The sequence below is a fragment of the Kogia breviceps genome, chromosome 5, assembly GCF_026419965.1.
Source record: "Kogia breviceps isolate mKogBre1 chromosome 5, mKogBre1 haplotype 1, whole genome shotgun sequence".
In the NCBI taxonomy this organism is placed as follows: Eukaryota; Metazoa; Chordata; class Mammalia; order Artiodactyla; family Physeteridae; genus Kogia; species Kogia breviceps.
This window is the reverse complement of record NC_081314.1, coordinates 35,099,056-35,121,625: the sequence shown is the minus strand read 5'-3', so window position 1 is coordinate 35,121,625 and position 22,570 is coordinate 35,099,056. Positions and strand designations below refer to the sequence as shown.

The 22,570-nt window shown below is 37.8% G+C and overlaps 1 pseudogene; it reads right to left on the bottom strand.

The window, feature by feature from the left end:
• Positions 1–549: 549 nt before the first annotated feature.
• On the bottom strand, positions 550–2,540 carry LOC136794201 (tigger transposable element-derived protein 1-like; annotated as a pseudogene).
• Positions 2,541–22,570: the final 20,030 nt, after the last annotated feature.

Here is a 22,570-nt window from a genome sequence, read left to right as displayed (position 1 = left end):
TGGAAGGAAATTCCTCAGTTTCTTCCTATCTCATCACCATGGCCCTTCATTCTCTCCCTGATTTGCCTTCTGCACTCACAACCTCCTACCTCTTTCTTCTAATACTGCCCTGGATGTTCATTTAAATTGAAATGGCATGGTGCTTTCTAGCTTCTCATTTTAAGATTCTCCATGGTAGCCTGCAAGTATGGCTACATTTTTCCATTTATGTTTCCCTCTTCTATTCTACCTCAGAAATGTCTGAAATGTGATAATCTCCTATTGGAATAGGTCATGGCAGAAGAATTAGGGAAGTAGGTTTACAAAACTAGTTAGTTGAAAACAAAACAGAAAAAAATTCTCTTTTAAATTTATTCTGCAAAAGCATTACAGGCACACCTCGGGGATATTGCAGGTTTTGTTCCAGACAACCTCCATAAAGCGAATACTGCAATAAACGGAGCCACATGAATTTTTTTTCCCCAGTGCATACAAAAGTTATGTTTACACTATACTGTAGTTTTATTAAGTGTTTAATGGCATTATGTCTAAAAAAAGTACATACCTTAATTAAAAATCCCTTATTGCTAAAAATTGCAAAGCATCATCTGAGCCTTCAGTGAGTCGTAATCTTTTTGCTGCTGGAGGGTCTCGCCGTGGCGTTGATGGTTGCTGACTGATGAGGGTCGTGGTTGCTGAGGGCTGGGGTCCGTGACAATTACTTAAAATAAGACAGCAGTGAAGTTTGCTGCATCATCTGACTCTTCCTTTCATGAACGATGACTCTGCAGCGTGCAGTGCTGTTTGACAGTATTTTACCCACATTAGAACTTCTTTCAAGATTGGAGTCAGTCCTCTCAAACCCTGCCACTGCTTTATCAAATAGGATTATGTAATATTCTGAATCCTTTGTTGTCATTTTAACAACCTTCACAGCATCTTCAACAGGAGTAGACTCCATCTCAAGAAACCACCTTCTCTGCTCATCCATAAGAAGCAACTCCTCATCCCTTAGTTTTATCCAGAGAATTTGGCAATGCAGTCGCATCTTCAGGCTCCACTTCTAATTCGAGTTCTATTGTTGTTTCCACCACATCTGCAGTTACTTCCTCCACTGAAGTCTTGAACCCCTTAAAGTCATCCATGAGGGTTGGAATCAATTTCTTTCAAACTCCTGTTAATGTAGATATTTTGACTTCTTCCCATGAATCACACATTTTTTTTTTTTTTTTTTTCGGTACTCGGGCCTCTCTCACTGCTGTGGCCTCTCTCCCGTTGCGAGCACAGGCTCCGGACGCGCAGGCTCAGCGGCCATGGCTCATGGGCCCAGACGCTCCACGGCATGTGGGATCCTTCCGGACCGGGGCACGAACCTGTATCCCCTGAATCGGCAGGCGGACTCTCAACCACTGCGCCACCAGGGAAGCCCACAAATGTTTTTAAATGGCGAATCCTTTCCAGGAAGTTTTCAATTTGCTTTACACAGATCCATCAGAGGAATTACAGTTATAGCATCACAAAATATATTTCTTAACTAATAAGACTTGAAAGTCTAAATGACTCCTTGATCCATGGGCTGCAGAATGGATGTTGTGTTAGCTGGCATGAAAACAATATTACTCTTGTACCTGTTAATCACTCCATCAGAGCTCTTGGGTGACCAGGTGCATTGCCAATGAGAAGTAATATTTTGAAAGGAATCTTTTTTTCCAAGCAGTAGGTCTCAAGAGTGGGCTTAAAGTAATCAGTAACCATGTTGTAACCAGATGTGTTATCATCCAGGCTTTGTTTCATTTATAGAGCATTATAAATGCAGCATCATTCTTAAGGGCCCTAGGATTTTAGGAACGGTAAACGAGCGCTGGCTTCAACTTAAAGTCTCCAGCTGCATTAACCCCTAACAAGAGAGTCAGCCTGTCCTTTGAAAATTTGAAGCCAGGCATTGACCTCTCTCGAGCTATGAAAGTTCTAGATGGCATCTTCTTCCAATAGAAGCTTGTGTTGCCTCCATTCAAAATCTCTTGTTTAGTGTAGTCACATTTGTTAATTATCTTAGCTAGATCTGGATAACTTGTTGCAGCTTCTACATCAGCACCTGCTGCTTCACTTTGCATTTTTATGTTATGGAGATGGCTTCTTTCCTTAAACGTCATGAACCAACCTCTGCTAGCTTCAAGCTTTTCTTCTGCAGCTTCTTCATCTCTCTCAGCCTTCATAGAATTAAAGAGAGCTAGGGCCTTGCTCTGAATTAGACTTTGGCTTAAGGAAATGTTGTAGCTGGTTTGATCTTCTAACCAGACCACTAAAACTTTCTCTGTATCAGCAATAAGGCTGTTTTGCTTTCTTATCATTATTGTGTTCACTGGAGTCACACTTTTAATTTCCTTCAAGAACTTTTCCTTTTCATTCACAGCTTGGCTAACTGTTTGGTGCATGAAGCCTAGCTTTCAGCCTATCTGTGCTGTTGACATGCCTTCATCACTAAGCTTAACCATTGCTAGCTTTTGATGGAAAGTGAGAGATGTACTACTCTTCCTGTCACTTGAACACTTAGAGGCCATTGCAGGGTTATTAACTGGTCTAATTTTAATACTGTTGTGTCTCAGGGAATAGGGATGTCGAGGAAAGGGAGAGAGATGGGGGAATGGCCATCAGTGGAACAGTCAGAACACACGCAACATTTGATTAAGTTTTCCATCTTACATGGGCACAGTTCATGGAGCCCCAAAACAATTACAAAAGTAACATTGAAGATTGCTAGTCACAGATCACCGTAACAAATATAGTAATCATGAAAAAGCTTGAAATATTGTGAGAATTCCCAGAATGTGATACAGAGACACGAAGTGAGCAAATGCTTTTGGAAAAATAGTGCCAATAGACTTGCTTGATGCAGCATTGGCAGAAACCTTCAATTGTAAAAAACACAATATCTATGAAGCACCGTAAAGCAAAGCTCAATAAAAGGAGGCATGCCTGTATATGAGAGCATAGAGCTAGAAATAATTCAGCTGCTTAAGCATACTCTTTTGAGATATAGGCATTTGTATACATTTTAGTTTGCCTTGGAAATTAATTTCATTGTAAGAAAAATAAAACAACTTAACAAATTTCAATTTAAACTTTTTCTTGGCAAAGCAGTTAGGGACTCTACTCAATACAGGCAAGCTGGTGGTGTAGTTCAGATGCTTGAGAGCTAACAAGATGATGGTGTAGATTCTAATCTGAGTTTGAAGAGCTGGGAATTGGCAGTAAGAAGGGCAGATTAATTTCCTAGCTCGTGCAGTCAGACAGAGAATGAACTAAATTTTCTTTGTGTTTTAGTTCTACTCAGGCCCTCAAATGATTGGATGATGCCCACCCACATTGTGTATGGGACCTCTGCTTTACTCACTACACCGATTCAAATGCTAATACCTTCTGGAAACACCCTTGTAGACACACCCAGAAATAATGTTTAGCAAGCTATCTGGGCATGCTGTAGCCCAGTCAAATTGACACATAAAATCAATCAACAAAAAGGTTGTGAATTTGTTTGTTTGTTTCACACTTTAAATAACAACATTTATAAAAATACTATCTTGGATTTGTACAATCATATGTAACTCTCCCTCTGCCAGAAATTAATATCAAGACAGACTTGCATATAATTTTATCTCTTCATTTTATCCTCTCAATCACCATCTAACATAGAAATCTCAGTCTATTTCTGGGTGAAATGAGACTCAGAAGATTTGTGACTTGCCCAAAGTCTTGTATTAGGACAGAGAAGGAAGAAAGTAAGTGAGATTTTGCTATTGCGCTACTGTTCACATTGATGGTGTCTTTGGAAGTCCTAGCATGTGTTTACCAAGTGGCTGCACATTTAAAGACAGCATGTCCTTTCAAGCTGGTAGTGGGGTAAAGCAAAATTTTCTACACTACTACACATTTATGCCAGATGATAACTTACATTCTTTTTTTTACTGAAACAATTATTCACCAAGGGTGGAGTAGGGACTGGTGTGATCATGGCCAGGATAGGGAATGGAGGGGCTGGCCCTCCTGGCATCAGTGAGACCTTACAGATCTTACACAGCAAGTGCGCAAATTTTGCCCAGATAGTTGATGGAGGAATTAAAATATCAGGGCCCTCATGTTCCACTGCAGGCAAAAACATAGTCAATAGGATGTGGACCTAAATTTGAGAATTAAAAAGAAGCAAATAGTTAAAGATTTCTAAAGGTCTTGCAGTACATGGATATTAGGGTCAATTTACATGGTGCGCTCTATACCAGTAAATATATATTAAGGATATTACTGTGCAAATGCAGTGAGCTGTGGACTGTGAATCTTACTCTCTAAATAGATAAACGAATTTTTCATTTGGTGAATTTTCATTTTTAATAAAGCACCAAACTTACAATTTTCCACACCATTTTCTATTCTTGAGAATTTCCACTGACCCCATAGAAATGTCATGACACTGACATTTAAAACTAACAAATAGGAAATAACTTAATCCATGTCATGCCCAAACCTTCATATTATTTTGTATTGGAAAATAATACTTATTATATCCAGAGACACTTTGAATTTGGACCGAAAGCAGGAGCAGGAACTTTTATCAGCATTTCTGTGGAAAAATAGTTGAAGTACATCACCTGTGCTTTCACACGTACAACAGCCTTGTCTAAGGGGATTATAAAGGCTCCTTGCTTCCCTTATCTTCTGTCACTTGGTGACTTAAAACCACCACCATTTTGTTTTTGTCATTCACCCTTCTGAGAGTCAGGAATTGAGACAGGGCAAAAGATGGATTGTGTCTTCCCACAGTGTTTAGGGCTTCAACTTGTCGAGCCCAAACAGTCAAGAGCTCCCTGTGACTGCTCCATTGGAGTCATGTGTCTGGGGCCTCAGTTCTGTCTCTGGGCTAGTTTCCTTCATTCTTTTCCACTTGCCCCGCCTGCATGTGGTAAATTGAGCTTTCTCATAGTATGAGCATCTCAAGAGGGAAGGTTCTAGATGGGAAGACACAATGTGAATGTGCTTATCAAGCCTTTGCTTATGTCACACCTATTAATGTCCCATTGACCAAAGCAAGTCACTTGGCCAAGTCCAGAGTCTGTGTGGAAGGGGCCTATACAAGGGCTGAGTGTGAGAGGCACGGTTCATTGAAGGCTACCAATGAAACAGTCTATTTCAGCTTCATAACCTATGGTCTGGATGCCATATGTTGAATCTTAATGCCCAATGTGGCATTATTAGGAGGTGAGGCCTTTGGTAGGCGCTTCAGTCGTAAGAGTGGAGCCCTCATGAGTGGGATTAATGCTCTTATAAAAGAGACCCCACAGAGCTTCCTAACTCCTTCTGCTATGTGAGAGCACAGCAAGAAGGCAGCAGTCTGTAACCTGAAAGAGGGCCTTCACCAGAACCTGACAATGCTGGCACCATGATCTTGGACTTCCAGCCTCCAAAATTGTTAGAAATGAATGCATGTTATTGATAAGCCCCCCAATCTGTGGTATTTTGTTATAGCAACCCAAACAGACTAAGACAGAAGAAGAAGTTAACTCTAATGTTCAGTTAGGATAGTGTCTTTTGGTCTATAAAAGCCATAGAATTTTTTTTTGAATGAGAGTCTACTTGTTAGCCCAAATATATAAATTTGGACATTGCAAAACTGCTGTTATGGATGAAGAGAAGCAGGAGTTGAGGGGGGTCAATAAGTATGTCCCATCCTCTTCCTAAGGTACCTTGATAAATGTGTTACCCTGATGTACTTTGATGAAACCCCCAGGGCTTGGGAGCAGGGCCAGATTTCTATTTTGTGCAATGTCAATTATTTAAACACACCTCAACATATTAATTATTTACCCCTGACTTATGCTCACTATCTTCTCCTTAAAGGGCCTCACATTTCTCTCCATACCTGAACTTTTATACTTTGCCTTTTACCTCATAATACTGGAATTCTTTAGAATACCCAGAAGGTGTACTCCATTAAAAAATTTTTTTTTTCTATCTTTGGCTTTGGGCATTGTCTCCCATTTTTGCAGAATCTGCTCTCCTCCTTCCTGGTCAAAGAAACTCCCACCTTCAAACAAACAAACAGACAAAAAACCCCAGAAACTCCCACCTTGTTGGACCTGATAGACCTATCAGCCAAGCAGGAGTTTAGACAATGTGCATCCAATTTTATGCCATTTTAATATAAAAATCCAAGGAATCCTTAATGATTGTTTAAGGGTATATTTTGAATCTTCCAGTTTTCACAGTATTGATTCTCAGACATTTATATCAATAGCAATGCCTTTAGAATTGAATGAGAAACCTCTGAACATCCAGTGTCTAGGACCTGCAGATTTCATATAATCTAGTTAACTAGTAGCACAGACTATGAACCCCACTCCCTTCTTTTGACAACATGTACTTTGTATCCTGAAATGACAATCATATTTACTAAACTATACACATTAAAAATTAATATAATTCTCAAATTCTAATGTAAATAATATAAAAGGAATATAAATTATAAATGAAATAATAGGGTTTTTTTTTTTTTTTTTTTTGCGGTACGCGGGCCTCTCACTGTTGTGGCCTCTCCCGTTGCGGAGCACAGGCTCCGGACGCGCAGGCTCAGCGGCCATGGCTCACGGGCCCAGCCGCTCCGCGGCACGTGGGATCTTCCGGGACCGGGGCACGAACCCGCGTCCCCTGCATCAGCAGGCGGACTCTCAACCACTGCGCCACCAGGGAAGCCCTAATAGGGGTTTTGATATACAAATCCTGTGGCACTCTAGTACTGGGGTACTAGAAAATAAATTAAGTAGCCAGCTGTTTCCACCTAATTGTAGAATTCCTGGAATATGGCAGCTACAAATACTGATTAATATAGGAGTGTGTGCTGAAGTCCCAAATATCATGAAAAGCACTGCTGTTTGCCTGTAGTTTTCTGATGTAACAAACTAACAACTCTACCTAAAATTCCTTACAAAACAAAGAAAGATTTTCCCTCTATACACACAGTGGTTACATTTCTGGAACATTCAGCATACATTAAAACAGTGTCAGGGAATTCCCTGGCCGTCCAGTGGTTAGGACTCCATGCTTTCACTACTGAGAGCAGGGGTTCAATCCCTGGTTGGCGAAATAAGATCCCACAAGCCCCGTGGCTTTGCCAAGAAAAAAAATCAAAAACAAATAAAATAAAACTGTTAAAATACTATAAATTTTATGAAAACTTGCTGTTTGGGGGCTCAGATAAATACAAACAGTAGGCTTTTCACCTACTTAACTGCCTAGCTAGTAATTCTTTTAAAGTTGTATATAATAAAGAACATTTCTTTCTTGTGCCAGATAGTCTTTGAGAATTGCAAGATGTCTTACAGATGGCCAGTAGGCACATGAAAAAATGCTCAACAGCACTAATTATTAGAGAAATGCAAATCAAAACTACAATGAGTTATCACGTCACACCAGTCAGAATGGCCATCATTAAAAAGTCTACAAATAACAAATGTTGGAGAGGGTGTGGAGAAAAGGGAACCCTCTTACACTGTTGGTGGGAAGGTAAGTTGGTGCAGCCACTATAGAAAACAGTATGCAGGTTCCTCAGTAAACTAAAAATAGAATTACCATATAATCCAGCAATCCCACTCCTGGGCATGTACCTAGACAAAGCTGTAATTTAAAAAGATACATTCACCCCTATGTTCATAGCAGCACTAGTCACAATAGCCAAGACATGGAAACAACCTAAATGCCCATTGACAGATGAATGGATAAAGAAGATGTGGCACATATATACAATGGAATATTACTCAGCCATAAAAAAGAATGAAATAATGTCATTTGAAGCAACATGAATTCAACTAGAGATTGTCATACTAAGTGAAGTAAGTCAGAAAGAGAAAGACAAATACCATATGATATCACTTATATGTGGAATCTAAAATATGACACAAATGAACTTATCTATAAAAGAGAAACAGACTCACAGACATAAAGAACAGATTTGTAGTTGCCAAAGGGGAGGGGAGGTGGGGGAGTGATGGATTGGGAGTTTGGGTTTAGTAGATGCAAACTGTTATATATAGAATGGATAAACAAGGTCCTATTGTATAGCACAGGTAACTATATCCAATCTCCTGGGAAAAAACATAATAGAAAATAATATTTTAAAAAATGTACATATGTATAACTGAGTCACTTTTCTATACAGCAGAGATTGGTACAGCACTGTAAATCAACTATACTTCAATTTAAAAAAAGAAGAATTGCAAGATGTCTACCATCCTATGCTTCTTCTCAGTAAATGCCTGTTAGCATCCATCAATCAACACAGTTTTTAAAAATGTCCAATTTCCCCATAGAGAAAAATACCACTCCACTGAGAGATACTTATCAACTTAAGGTTTTGTCAGATCCAGGTCATTTTTTTCCAAGGGAGGTTAGATCCAGCACAGGTAGACAGGACTCATTTTTTGAACTGATCTGACAGATTGCTCTTGGATAGCCAAATTCCCTTATTATTTGGAATCATGTATATATTTTCTGAGCTTCCCCTTTCAGTGTTTAATCACACTCTGACAAGAATTCTTACTTACATTTAGCCTAAATCTCTCTCACTTTAGCTAAAGCACAATTCCTCCTGTAGAACTAAAAATGATTGGTGGCATCTTAAAAATGCATAACCATATTAGAAAATAGGTTCATCTCTTAGCTCTAAACTCGCCCGAGAAAAAATGTGAGTACATGATAGCAGGCCATCTTAACAGTTGGCCATTTTTCAAGGTATTGCAAATCAAGAGATATGTTACTCGAATTATGTACAAAAGTCATTTGTTATTTTAGTGTCACATGGTCTCTTTAATAGGTTTGTGTTTTCTAGCTCACTTTCTTGCTATTGAGAATGATACAAAGATGAATGGAGCTGAGCATTCCTGGGGCTGTGCATCTTCTCAAGAATGATACAGGATGGCCAACTTCTTCTGTCACTCTACCCATTCTCACCTCAAAGATGTATGTAAGCATTCAGCTGTGGAGAAGGAGGAATTTGAAGATATAGGTAGAGTCCAGAGTCATTTGTCTACATAGAGGCACAGTGGTTTTCTCTTCTCTTACAGTGGGGCAGTCTGTAATTCTACATTGGGTATGGCCAAAGGACATGGGTTTTGAATTGGTTCAATGAGTACCTTGGAGTGTAACCATGTCTTGCTGTGACTATGCAGACCATGCCAGCATCAAGGAGTTGTAGGATGTTCCTCCAGTGGAAAAAAAGGGGTGGAGGCTTGGCCCAGAAGATGGAAGGAAGGTAGAAAAGATTTACCTAGAGTGACTGGAAAGATCTAGAACCACAGAATGGAAGTGCAAAACAGCATGGCTGGCATCAATTTTGGTGAATGATACATTTTTTTTCGTGATTGTATATCCCAAAGTTCACACCATTTATTTTGTTGGCTGTGCATAGATTGAGACATTGGTTTTAACATTTATAGCAGATTTTTGAGACAATTCTGAGGGCCTTTACTTCAACATAAATATTTCTGTTATATACCCTTCTTCACTGAACTATTCAACCTGACTCTATTTTTATAGTGACATCCATGTACTATTTATTACAGAATATCATGCTTGTCAATAATTTCTTTGTTGAACAGTGATTCCTAAATAGACCTAAATCACCTTCCCACGTCTTGTGCAAAGTCTAATACCATCCCTATTTTTCTGTTGAATTTCATGGTAATTTCTGTCTCTGATGTCCTGTGTTCAACAAATATTTGTTTTTTTTTTTTATCTCCATCGTACTGTTACTTCTTTATCGTCAACATGACATCGGCTCAAAGGAAACTGGCCTTTTTTTTTTTTTTTTTTTTTTTTACTTAGAAACACACACACACACACAATTCACACTAGGTCATTCTGCATGTAACAGATTTTACTGAAAGTTTTGGGAGTAGAGATTTATATTGCAGAAATACAAGTAATTTAAAACTGTGTATTTAAAACCTGTTTTTGAATATCCTTCAGACCTTCTTCCAAGGCGTTCTGGCATTCTCTCTTATGTCATTGACTCTCCTTTTAAAAAGTCAGAAGAGATCAAAACAGATTCTCATTTTCATACACAGAATGGTTCAGTTCACTCTAGAACTTAACCCTAAAACTCCTTTTTTGAACTTTTTTGTATAGATCCAGTTATTCACACTAGATCTTTTCTTTACCTACTCCCTGTCCCTGCACCATGCACACATGTGCGCATGAACACACACACACTATTGCCATGCATATTAGCAAAGGCATGAGGGCAGTACATTCTATTTCATCATTGAAATATATTAGGCTGCCAGTCCATCAGCTAAGCAGAAATCAATTTTGGTCTAAACATCGTTTTTTATTATATCATAATTACTACTATTCATTGACTTAAAAGTGGAGAATTTTTGAAAATTGAACTAGACAAGTTGCAAATGACAGAAATTCCACTCAAACTACTGTAAACACAACAGAAATGTATTGATATTTTTTGGATGCCCATCATGTTTTGACACAATAAGCCCCCTGCCACATTTTCTTATTTCCAAAAACTTCCAAAAAAATTACTATTACTCTTCTTGCTTTCCTCACCTACAAAATGAAAGTTTGGATTTTTTTTTTTTTTTTGGCCGCACTGTGCAGCATGTGGAATCTTAGTTCCCTGACCAGGGATCAAACCAATGCCCCCCTGCAGTGGAAGCATGGAGCCCTTACCACTGGACTGCCAGGAACTTCCCAAAAATGAAAGTTTGGATCCCCAAGATTCTTCCACTTCTTTCTGTGATACCATGATTGATACTCTCTACCTCCTCTTAACTATGGAGTGAAAGGCTGCAGACTTTTAAAATTGTGTTTATTCTGTGGTGATGTAGTTAAGGGAAGTATTTGGAAGGGCCATAAGTAATTCTCAGCTTTCCTATAAAGACAGACCATAAAGACATCCAGCTATTCCTTCTCTGGTCTAGAGCAGAATTGGGCAAGTCCCAAGGCAGAGAGTGTACTTAGAAAGTCTTCATAACTTTCATTATGATGGTGACAATGGAACACTCTCCTTTCCCTATTTAATTATCGCATCATTCAAAATGCCAGGCATTTCCCCTCATTGATCACACTGAGGGCTATAAACGTCATGTAGACTCTGGTGTGTATTAATTATCATTTCCTTTATTTGTGTTAATTAGGTTAAACATCAGGGCTTAAAACAAACACAAACATTATTTTGGAAATGTTCTGTATTCTGTGACTGGGTTGAAATAATAAATCCTTTACACCTAACGTCAAAGACAAAACTATTCATTACCTCTTTCCACTCCATTCTTCTATTTATTTGTCGATTCATTTATTTAATAAGTACTGTTCAGTGTATACCCACTTATTTCCAAACAGCATTTGAGGCAGCTTAAAAGAGATACACATACTTGAAGAATACTTGAAATGATTAAATAACAATAAACTTTAAAAACATATACAGAACTTGCATTGGGTTTAAAGAAAGCAATGTGGACAATATTTAATTGCTTACAAAGCTTTGGCTTTTTCATATGGGATCTTCTTACTTTTCAGTTCTCATGATAGCAGGATGTATACCTATATTTTGTTGATAGTGTTTTACATGGCCTCATCTCCTATGGATGCCAGCATGCCATGAATATGAGATAAATCTTCCTCATTGGTCTTTTCCTCTTCCAGCTACTCTCTCAAATCAAGGAGCTCAAAAAAAGCAAAAACCCTTATGTCTGGCACCAAAAGGATGACCCCTCACTAATATTACTCTCTGACATTTCTATTGAATTTCTCTCCTATTTAAATCCTATTATGATTTCCGCTTTATGAAGGTTAAAAATTCTCTTTCGACTAGGAGCTAATTTCTATAACATATTCTGGCATGGTATTCAAAACAAGATCAGCCCCTGGTAAGACACAGATTCTGACCAATCAAAACAGAGCTCACTGTAATCAAGCAGTCAGAATGTATCAGAATGTTCCAGGCCCAGGGAATATCTGCTGTGCAACCTCCCCGCACCCGGCCCCCTGCCACATGCTGGCTGTTTTATAGACATCAAACCTTTTAGCTGAAAATTCTACTGTCGAAGGAAAAAAAAAAAAGGCACAACCTGAGACTTGTGAGACACGTTTTATTTGGGGCCAACTGAGGACTATAGCCCAGGAGACAGCCTGTCAGGTAGCTCTGAGGAACTGCTCCACAGAGGTAGGGGAGGACGTCAGTATACATGTGATTTTAGTGAAGGGGCACAAGTGAAATGAAGCACACATTTGGCAGAAGGTGGATGCTAGTCACTCACGAAGAGCAGATGTCTCTGTTAACGATTTTAGTGCTTTTCTAGATATGAGAAGATGCAAGAAATTGGGCTCATTAAATCTTCTCCTGAAAATATCTATCTGAAGACCTGCTCTGCCAGTTTTTCCCAGAGCACAGAGTACCTCCTTCCTGATCTCCACCCTGGGCTCCTTTCAGGGGGTGTTGAAGGTCAACAGCTGCAGTGGATCATGACTTAATTCTTGTAGAACCACATGGTGAGTGACAATTTTTAGTTGGCACTACAAAGCTGGTATTATTTTAAAGCTGAAGAGAAGGAGGCTTGGGGAGAAAAGGGGACTCACCAAGATTACACATTTTATCAATTACTAACTTTTGTTAGTTCACGTAAACATAACAGAAATTAATTTCATTCACAAGTTAAACATATTCAGAAGTAGGCAATCCATGATTTGTATGGAGCCTCCAGTAAGTCTTCATGGCTCCATGCTCTTTCTCTTCCTGCTCTGCCAAACTATGTACTTGACATTCATCAAGTTCACCTCATTACCCAAAATGACTGCTGGAGCTGTGGAAATCACTTCTATGTTTCACTTAGGAAGCAGAAGAAACCATGGGGAAGCTAGAAGAGGTCCATTGCAGCTATGTGTTTCTCTCTTAAGGAATTTTCTTGGAAGCCATCCACACAGAACAACTCTCTCAAGTGCCATTGGTCAATCATAGTAACATAGGAATGAGTACAATGGTGCTGGTGGGAGACTGGTGGGGGGAAGAAAATATTTCTGTTTCTGAAGAAAAGTAAAGGGTGGGTTTGGGGCAGACAACTAATAATCTCTACCGAGCCCGCATAGAAAGTGGCATAGTCAGGATCTTAACCCAGATATCACTCATTTCCCACTCCTCCATAGATGGTATAAGAACCCAGAGTTAAGAAACCAAAATTTACATGTATTTTTGTATATATCACATTTTCAGCATAATATGTGGAGTGAAACATATCTGTTAAATGGATGAATGAATGAATCCAAGAGTCAAAGAAAAGAGAGAAAGAAGAATGAGTGGAGTTACACCCACTGGTAAGTCAGGTGGTGAATATTCCTATATACTACTGTTTTTATTTTATAAATAATTGAGGTTGAGCTTACGATGGACTGGTGAAATGAAAAAACAAACTCAATTCTCAAATTTGAGTTTTGTGTTTGTCTTATTGTTAACAATTAGTGCATGTGTAAAATAGCCAAGATATGAAAACAATCTAAATTTGTATCAACAGATGAATGGATAAAGAAGATGTGCCGTGTGTGTGTGTGTGTGTGTGTATACACACACACACATACACAATGGAATACTTCTCAGCCATAAAAAGGAATGAAATAATGCCATTTGCAGCTACATGGATGCACTTAGAAATTATCCTACTAAGTAAAGTAAGCCAGACAGAGAAAGACAAATACCATATGATTTTACTTATATGTGGAATCTAAAATGTGACACAAATGAACTTACCTACAAAACAGAAACAGACTCACAGACACAGAGAACAGACTGGTGGTTGCCAAAGGGGAGAGAGGGGGTGGGGGAGGGATGGAGTGGAAGTTTAGGATTAGCAGATGCCAACTATTATACATAGAATGGATAAAAAACAGTACTACTGTATAGCACAGGGAACTATATTCAACATCCTGTGATAAACTATAATAAAAAAATTAAAAAGAATGTATATATATATAACTGTATCACTTTGCTGTACAGCAGAAATTAACACAATCTTGTAAATCAACTATGCTTCAATAAAATAAACTAAAAATTAAAAATAAAGCACATGTGTAAAAATTTTTGAAACACAGAAGGCACTAAATAGCTACCAGCTTCATCCATTCATATGCATTATTTTATTTATTCATTTATTTTTTAAAACTTTATCTCACTTAAGTGCAGAAACCTAGTTCTCCTTTGAATGACTGCACTTGATAAGTTTTTGATAGTCAAGTCTCATAATCTCTATTTTGAAGTACAAAATGAGATGGATAAGTAAAACAATTATCTGAATATTCCAGGAACATTTTTGTCTCAATTGCTGCAAAAGCATTTATCGAGATAGTTCCCTTGATTTCCATTTCAAACATTGTGTTTGTCAATGAAATTAAATCAACCATTCAGCTCTTGATTATTGTGTATTCTCTTTTTAAGTTAAACACACACACACACACACACACACACAAACACACACACTGCCACATAGTTTACCTACTCTGATTATTTTATGAACTTTTCATTTTCTAGTGAGTTCAGTTACTCTTAATGAAGATGCCAAATTTGGCCTCTTTAGCAAGTAATAATTAGATGTGTGGTGAGTCTATTACTTCTTATTTGGGGCAAAATGCTTACGCGTGAGGGTACACCTAAATTCGGCACATAGGGGAGAAAGCAATAGACTATTTCAAACACACTCAGCTCTAAATTGCTGAAGCAAAGATTCCAAAATAAACCCAAACCTTTTTCACTTAGTTAAACCCATCAGAGTCAGGAATGCCATAAGACTGCTCACATGCCTTTGATGCAGTAACATTATGCTGTGTCTAATATCGCTTAAAATAGATGAGCTGCTGATTAGGCCTTGGAAAGAATTTTATAAAGTGGATTTTTATAACCTCAGGTTATAGTGACATTTGTTGGATAATAATCCACCTCCCTAATTTGTTGGTAAACTTTGTCCAGAGATTCAGGTTTCTTTAACAGCTAGATATGCCATGCAAGTTATTAGGCCAGTTTTCAAGGTTCAGTTTGTTTCAAAATAATAACTAAAACTAAATGTGGAAAAACAAAGGTAGAAATGAATTACCAAAAGCAGGGCAATAGTATTTTCATTTCTGATTAAAAAATGTCACATGCTTCATTTTCTATTTGCTAGAAAAAAATGAAATGAAAATGAACAAAAGGAATAGAATGCTTGTAGCTGATTCTGGATAGCATGACATTTGCAGAAATCATATAAGTTTTAGGAAATATGTAAGAGAAGTGAGATTCACCTCCAAAATGCAGAGCCATCTTGTCTTAAAATGGTAACAAGAAGAGAAAGCTAGTTAATGCCTCCATCTCACTGCTCCTGTTACAGCTGTGTTGCTGTCTTCTTATTCCTGGGACCACAGTTGTAGGATGTTTTCATCCTCTTCTTTCCTTGCTTCATTTAACAACAGCTGGCAGTAGATGCCTATTTTGTTGACCTGGGCCTGTCAGCCTGTATCAGTCACTGGTGCCAGCACTCAAAGGCAATCACTTAACTAGACATCACATCAGCCAGTTGTTCAAAATAAGGGGTCTTTCCCATTTAGAAGAAATCAGCTCTGGAGGAAACTGATTGTTAATAAAACAACACCTTGCTCCTTACAAACACACACACACACACACACACACACACACACACACACACACACACACACACACCTCCTTTTCAGCTGCCTCTATTGCTCTTGGACCCAAGGTTAAATAGCAGTGTTGGAGGAGTGAAAGAAGATAATAAATTCATCAGATGAGAAATGACTCATAAGAAGGCTGCATGTAGTATTAAGAGGTGTAGCTGAAACTGGTAAATGGAGAGCATCTCTGGTGACCATCTTTAGAAAGCTTGGGTCCTAATGACTAGAGTGTTGATGCCTGTGGGTTAGATGCTTTGTCACAGTCCAAAAACAGCAGCCTGCATACATACCCATTCTCAGCATTTGAGCACTGTGAAAAGTGCCATGTGCACACCTAGGTCTCTTGTCCTAAAGGTAGACAAATCAGAAATTAGGCCTGAAGGGACTTACTGGGGGTGGACATTTGAAAATAATAATTATTCATTATTTTATCTCACTTGAAGACAGAAAATGTAGCTTAATCGTCAAAAATTACTATATTGGCTAAAATGAAGAAGTCCATAACTCCCTTAATATGATAAATGTGAAAAACTCATCCTAGCTATGTGTGAAAATCACACTGATACTAAAATTTCCTAAAATATACCATGCTATCAGAGCAAGTTTTGAGATGCCAGTTAAAATAGAGTTGACCCTTGAACAACAGGGGTCTGAACTGTGTGAGTCCATTTATAGTAGGATGTTTTTTCAGTAAATGTACAGTCAGCCCTCCTATCTGTGTGTTCCACATTGGAGGATTGGCAGTTGGTAGAATCCCTCCAATGCAGAATCAGAGGATGTAGAATTCACGGGAAGGGAGGACCATGGGACTTGAGCACCTGCAGATTCTGGTATCTGGGGCAGGTCCTGGAACTAATCCCCCTGCTGATACCGAGGGGCAATTGTATTACTTTCCAATTAAAAATCAATACATATTAATTATGAAGTGTTGAAAACAAAGAAAAACATAAAGGGAAAAAATCGCAATTTTTCTTAAGTCTAGAAGACCCATTTAAACATCGTGGGGCATATTTTTTCAGATGTCTTTCTCTATCTTTGCCTCTCTCACATTTCTTCCTAATCAAATTCTATCCCTTGCTTCTTTTTCATGCAACATTACATTATGAACTTTTATGTATATTACCAGCCATTCTTTGAAATCATCATAGTAAGTGGTGGTAGTCATTCTAACTTGAAGGATGGAAACCACTTGATTAATTATATTTCACCTTTGGATGATATTGAAGATTAAATTCCCTAGGAAGCCAAACTTGAGGCAGAGATTGGCATTCAGGAAGTTAGTTAGGGAACGCTCTCTGGATCCACATTAGTGCGGGAGGGACCTGAGGCAGGATTGGGCAGAGTAAGAAGTTGGTCCATGATGCAATCATAGGAAAGACTCCAGATGAGTCCACAGAGTTCTGTGAAGTTGGCATTGTACCTTCATAATTATTCCAAGGTTAGACAAAGGGGCCAGGCTTTTATATCCCTATTTCATCCAATGCAGACTACCCACCAAGTTGGTGAGACCTTGGGTGAAGCAGCTCTCTTCGGTTAAGGGCGATTAGATAGCATCTGTTATAGCCAACTTTAGGAAACTCATGTTATTATGTCCAAATAGCTAACGTATTTTTATTAGATGTTTTGTGATAGACCAAACCCAGTCTGTCAGCCAGCTGTACTCCTAGCAACTGAGGAGATGAGAGGCATCTGAATGACCCATCCCAACTTCTAAGTCCATCTCTTGCTTTGTTCAAATACATTTCTTTGTTTAAATTCTGGAAGCCACTTTTTCAGGATTATGGTGGTCTCGTCTTCTTGCAGTGAATTTATAAGAGAAAGATTAGGGGGATAAATGATAGTTACTGTCTCCCCAAACTGATATTCATTATTTCCCTCCTCTATTAAACATTCTGGCTTCCTCTTGGCCTTACCTACCCTCTCTGCTGGTTTGATTCAGAGCCTGCCTCCTAAAGTATCTAGGTCTCTTGTCACTGTGCCCATCTCAGTTCTACTTTGTTGCTCTTGTCCATTTACTTTTAAATTTGGGCAGGGAGTGCCAAGAGTTGCCTAAGGTGATCGTCTGGATGCTGAACATATACAGCCATGCTCCCATTGTGTAAGAGCAGCTCTACTTCCTCTTGTCTATTAGGGTCAGTTACTCCTGTTACTTGCTACTGACCCCTTAGCACCTTAAGGAGCCTGAAGTACAAGGTGGCAGCCATAACTTAAATTTCCATAGGACTCTTTCTGTGTCCCCTGGTGGAAGAAGAACCATTTGGGAACTAAGATCTGTAAACCTCTAGAGCCTGCATTTGTGGAGATGGGAAGAAAACAATTTCTGAGGTGGATTACTCAAAGTGATGGTTAGAGAAGCTGCCCCTATTTTCACCCTTTGGTTTATGGACACTGCATTCTACTTTGGGGAGCAAAGCATGATATAATACATGTTAATTTAGAGTTTATTATGAATAAAATATCACCCTGACAAGGTATTGTCTTTAAACTGTTGCCTTAACCATACCTTCTGCATGGGGTTAGAAAAGGAGACATCTATGGGAAAAAGTAAAGAAGCAAGATTGCACAGGAGGAGGTTATTAGCTGTAGTATCATCACAACAAAGTCTTAACAAAGACATCAGAGGATCCCATAGGGAGGCTGTAAAACTGAGAGTCTTTCAGTGTTGGTTCAAAGAGGGGCAAAGAGGTTGGGCCTTTATACCCACACATCAATCTGCCAGTGGATGTAGGCTGCCTCAGAGAAGGTCTTGGGCAAGGACTCTCTTCAGATGGGGCAATTCTTGGAGACAGTTGACAGTACTCTAAGAAACTGGGAGAATAGGTCCTTCTACCCTACATAGATCATCTGGGTGGTAGAGCACAGTGTCTATAACATATAAATAAGCCATGTCCAACTTTGATAAATATTTTGATAAATATTCATAGATAGATAACCTAGTGTTATGACCTTTATATGGCTTTTCTTTGCTAGTTTTCCATTTTCATTAAAGAAAACCTCTATTACACCTTTATAAATGAACAACTGCCTTCAAAAGACATTCTTATATTTAGACTCTTTCCTTCAATTAGGTGTTTGAATTATCAAACTCCAGATGTGTCCTACCTGCCTCTTCTTGGAATGACTATGCATTTTGATTGACTCCTATCCTTGAAGAAAACAAATTCTTCAATAAGTAAGAATGAATACTGTTTCAAAAAAATTGCTTCTAGTACCTGTGTTTGGTTTGAGCCTATGACCCTGGTTCTTGATTTACCAGTTGCTGACCAAAGTGTGTGGTTGGTTATCTGCTTCTATCTTGCATGCTTTTTTTCATTGCCTCATCTTGATGTCAGACATCGGTAGACGTGTTGATTTCATACTTTTAATATTGGTTTTTACCGTATTCTACTCTGACCTGGTATTACTCAGCATTCTCCAGAGAAACAGAACCAATAGGAAATATGTGTATGTGCCCTAAAATGTGAAGGAAAGACAACATTCAGTTTCTTCTTTGAGGGTAATTCTCATCCTTCTGCTTTCTCTGCTTTCCCAGATATTAGAATGACTGCCACAGACCTAAATTGTCCTGTAATTCCCAGATGTGGCCCCTCCTCTCTTTGGTCATATGTGCTTTTTATCTCTAAGAAAATGTGTGTATATAAGCTCACTTTTTGCAAACAACTTATGAAACAAAAAGGTGTCTAAGTTATATATAAGCTGAAAATGCAACTGAAATAAGTTTACAAATGAGTACAAAATAAATGTTATCAATACTATATACATATATAGAGAGAAAGGATATAGATACAGATAAGAATATATATATATAAATATAAGAATAGATAGATAGATAGATACATACACACACACACACACACACACAGATATAGTATAAGGAATTGGCCCACATGATTATGGAGGCTGTGAAATCCCAAGATCTGATCTGCAGTGGGCAAGCTGGAGACCCAGGAAAGTTAATGACATAGTTCCAGTCTGAGTCTGATGTCCTAACTCAAAACAGTTAGTCAGAGAAAAGTTGCCTCTTGCTCAGTGTTTTGTTCTATTAAGATCTTAAACTGATTGGATGAGGGCCACCCACATTACAGAGAGGGCAATCTGCTTTACTTAGTCTAGCAATTCAGATGTTAATCTCATCCAAAACACCCTCACAGACATACTCAGAATAACGTTGGATCAAATGTCTGGGCACTGCATGGTCCAGTCACGCAGACAGATAAGACTATTATAGACCTATGTCTTTCAGGTTTTTCTCCAATAAATGTTGTTCTTATCTTAACATGAGCTTAAAATGACCTGAAGAAAAGAACTCTATCATGATGGATTCATTGCTTTTATTCAGGCAAGGTACCCTCTCCCCCCATTTTCAGCATATTTTTAGACTCAGTCAAAAACTGAAACAAAAACTATTAGAACATGGCAAAAAGGAACTCTTATGCTGTATCTGCCTCATGCTTTCTTCACAATTCAACCAGGGAAACCAAAATCATGAAGAGACCAGCAGAGAAATTAAGTCTTTTATCAATCTCTTTTCATCTGATTTGACTTTTTCTTAATAGTCTATGGATTCTGAAATTGCTTTTTATATGATGGACACACATTACTATATGTGATATTATATATCATATTATTATAAATGTGTAATCTATTTATTTACTAAATTCCAGAAAGAGCATATATATACATATATATTTTATATATTTACATATTCTATATAATATAAAATATATACTTTTTTGCAGTCAAGGCCTACATATGCAACTGTTTACTCAATATCTCATTGGGATATCTTAATGAACCACAAACTCGGTGTGTTTCAATCTGAAAGCATCTCCTCCTTCATACTGGCATTCTCTAAAATTGACCTTAGTATTTTCATCACTTGGTTCTAATTTTGTTCTCTATTAGTAAATCTCAGGATCTACTGAGTTCTACTGATCTGCAGATTCATTAATTTTCTTCTACTATATTTCTAATGTTTTCTGTTTTACTTAGTTCTGACCTTCAGGAATTTAACCTTCCTTGGTCTTCTATACCTATCATTTTAATGATAATACAATAACTTTTACATTTGTAAAAAATGGTTCATTACCATTTTGTTTTCTATTATTTTCTCTGATCTGCAACACATCACTGATGATATTTTAATTTGTATTTATTTTGTCATCTTCCATATTGTAACTTGTAGCTCTGTCATGTTTAGATTTTTTCACAATTTTCATATCTTGTGGTCTTGAAATATCTTCTTTGACTATTTCCATCTTTTTCTTGAGCCATTTGTTTAGAAATATATTTTCAGAAAATTTTTTGAGAAATGCAGAAATATTTATTTGAATGCGTCCTCTTTTCCCTGGCTAAGTCTTCTTGAAGGGTGTAGTTCTTATTTATATCTTGCATATGTTCCTTTCCCCCTTCTTACCCCATTTTTTTCTTCCCCATTTCTGCAGCCAGAAAGTCTATGTGATTTAAGGTTCCATGTAATTCCCATCATGAGATAGAATTTCACCCAATAAATGCTTTACCTATTTCCTTCTTTTTAAATTTTTTCATTTTTTATTCTCTTGTCCATACTGAAATAAACTTAAAAATTAATTACTCTGAGACTTTCAGAGATCCAAAAGTGACAAAATTTCTATCACTAATGAATACAAATTATCCTCTTAGGTATTTTAGTTACAATGATTAATCCATCTCTTTTGCAGAAATAACCTTGAAGCTGAAATGTATAATGGAAAACTTTCCTTCAAATCATAACTTTAAAATGGTCACATCAGTGCAACCATGATTATAGCAAGAAAACTCATTGTGTCAGTGAAGGTCATGATTTCCAGCAGCTGGGCTCTGCCTGCAAAAAGTGATCTCATATCTCTTTGGAACATATAAGGTACTGTGTGCTTTGGTTTGTAATTGCAGGTGTAAATAGCAATCTGGACTTGCAGTTTGGCATCTGAATATGCAATTTGCTATTTTATGATTCTGCTTGTGTTGGTGTGTTCAGGTGCAGTAGTAAATGTGCTGCAAGAGGCAGGCACTCTGAGCCTCACCATGTCTTCTCAGTACAGTAGATGCAGACTCCAATTCAGGGAATATGGGAAACCAGCAAGGCCAACAAATCGCTATTATCAAATTTACTTCTGTTGATTATTTACAGGTCAAACATTATGCATCTGTATATTAAAGCTATTTGTAGCTCAGTTTTAGTAACTTATTTTTCAATGTGTTGTTAAACTTTAGTAAGAAGTTTCCTCAAGAAACTAAAAAAGAGTTACCATATGATACTGCAATCCCACTTCTGGGCATATATCTGGAGAAAAGCATAATTAGAAAAGATACATGCACCCCAATGTTCATAACAGAACTGTTTACAATAGCCAAGACATGGAAACAACCTAAATGTCCATCAACAGATGAATGGATAAAGAAGATGTGGTACATATATACAATGGAACAGTACTCAGCCCTAAAAAAGAATAAAATAATGCCATCTGCAGCAACATGGATGGACCTAGAGATTATCATACTAAGTGAAGTAAGCCAGACAAAGACAAATATCATATGATAGTGCTTATATGTGGAATCTAAAAAAAAAAAAAAAAAAAGTTAGAGGTGAACTTATATACAAAACAGAAATAGACACACGAACATAGAAGACAAACTTATTATCAAAAAAGAAAGTGGGGGAAGAGACAAACTAAGAGTTTGGAATTAACATATACACATACTATATATAAAATAGATAACAAAAAAGACCTACTATATACTCAATATTTTGTAATATCGTTTAAGGCAGTGGTCCCCAACCTTTTTGGCACCAGGGACCAGTTTTGTGGAAGACAATTTTTCCAAGGACTGGTCTGGGGGGGCAGTTTCAGGATGATTCAAGCAA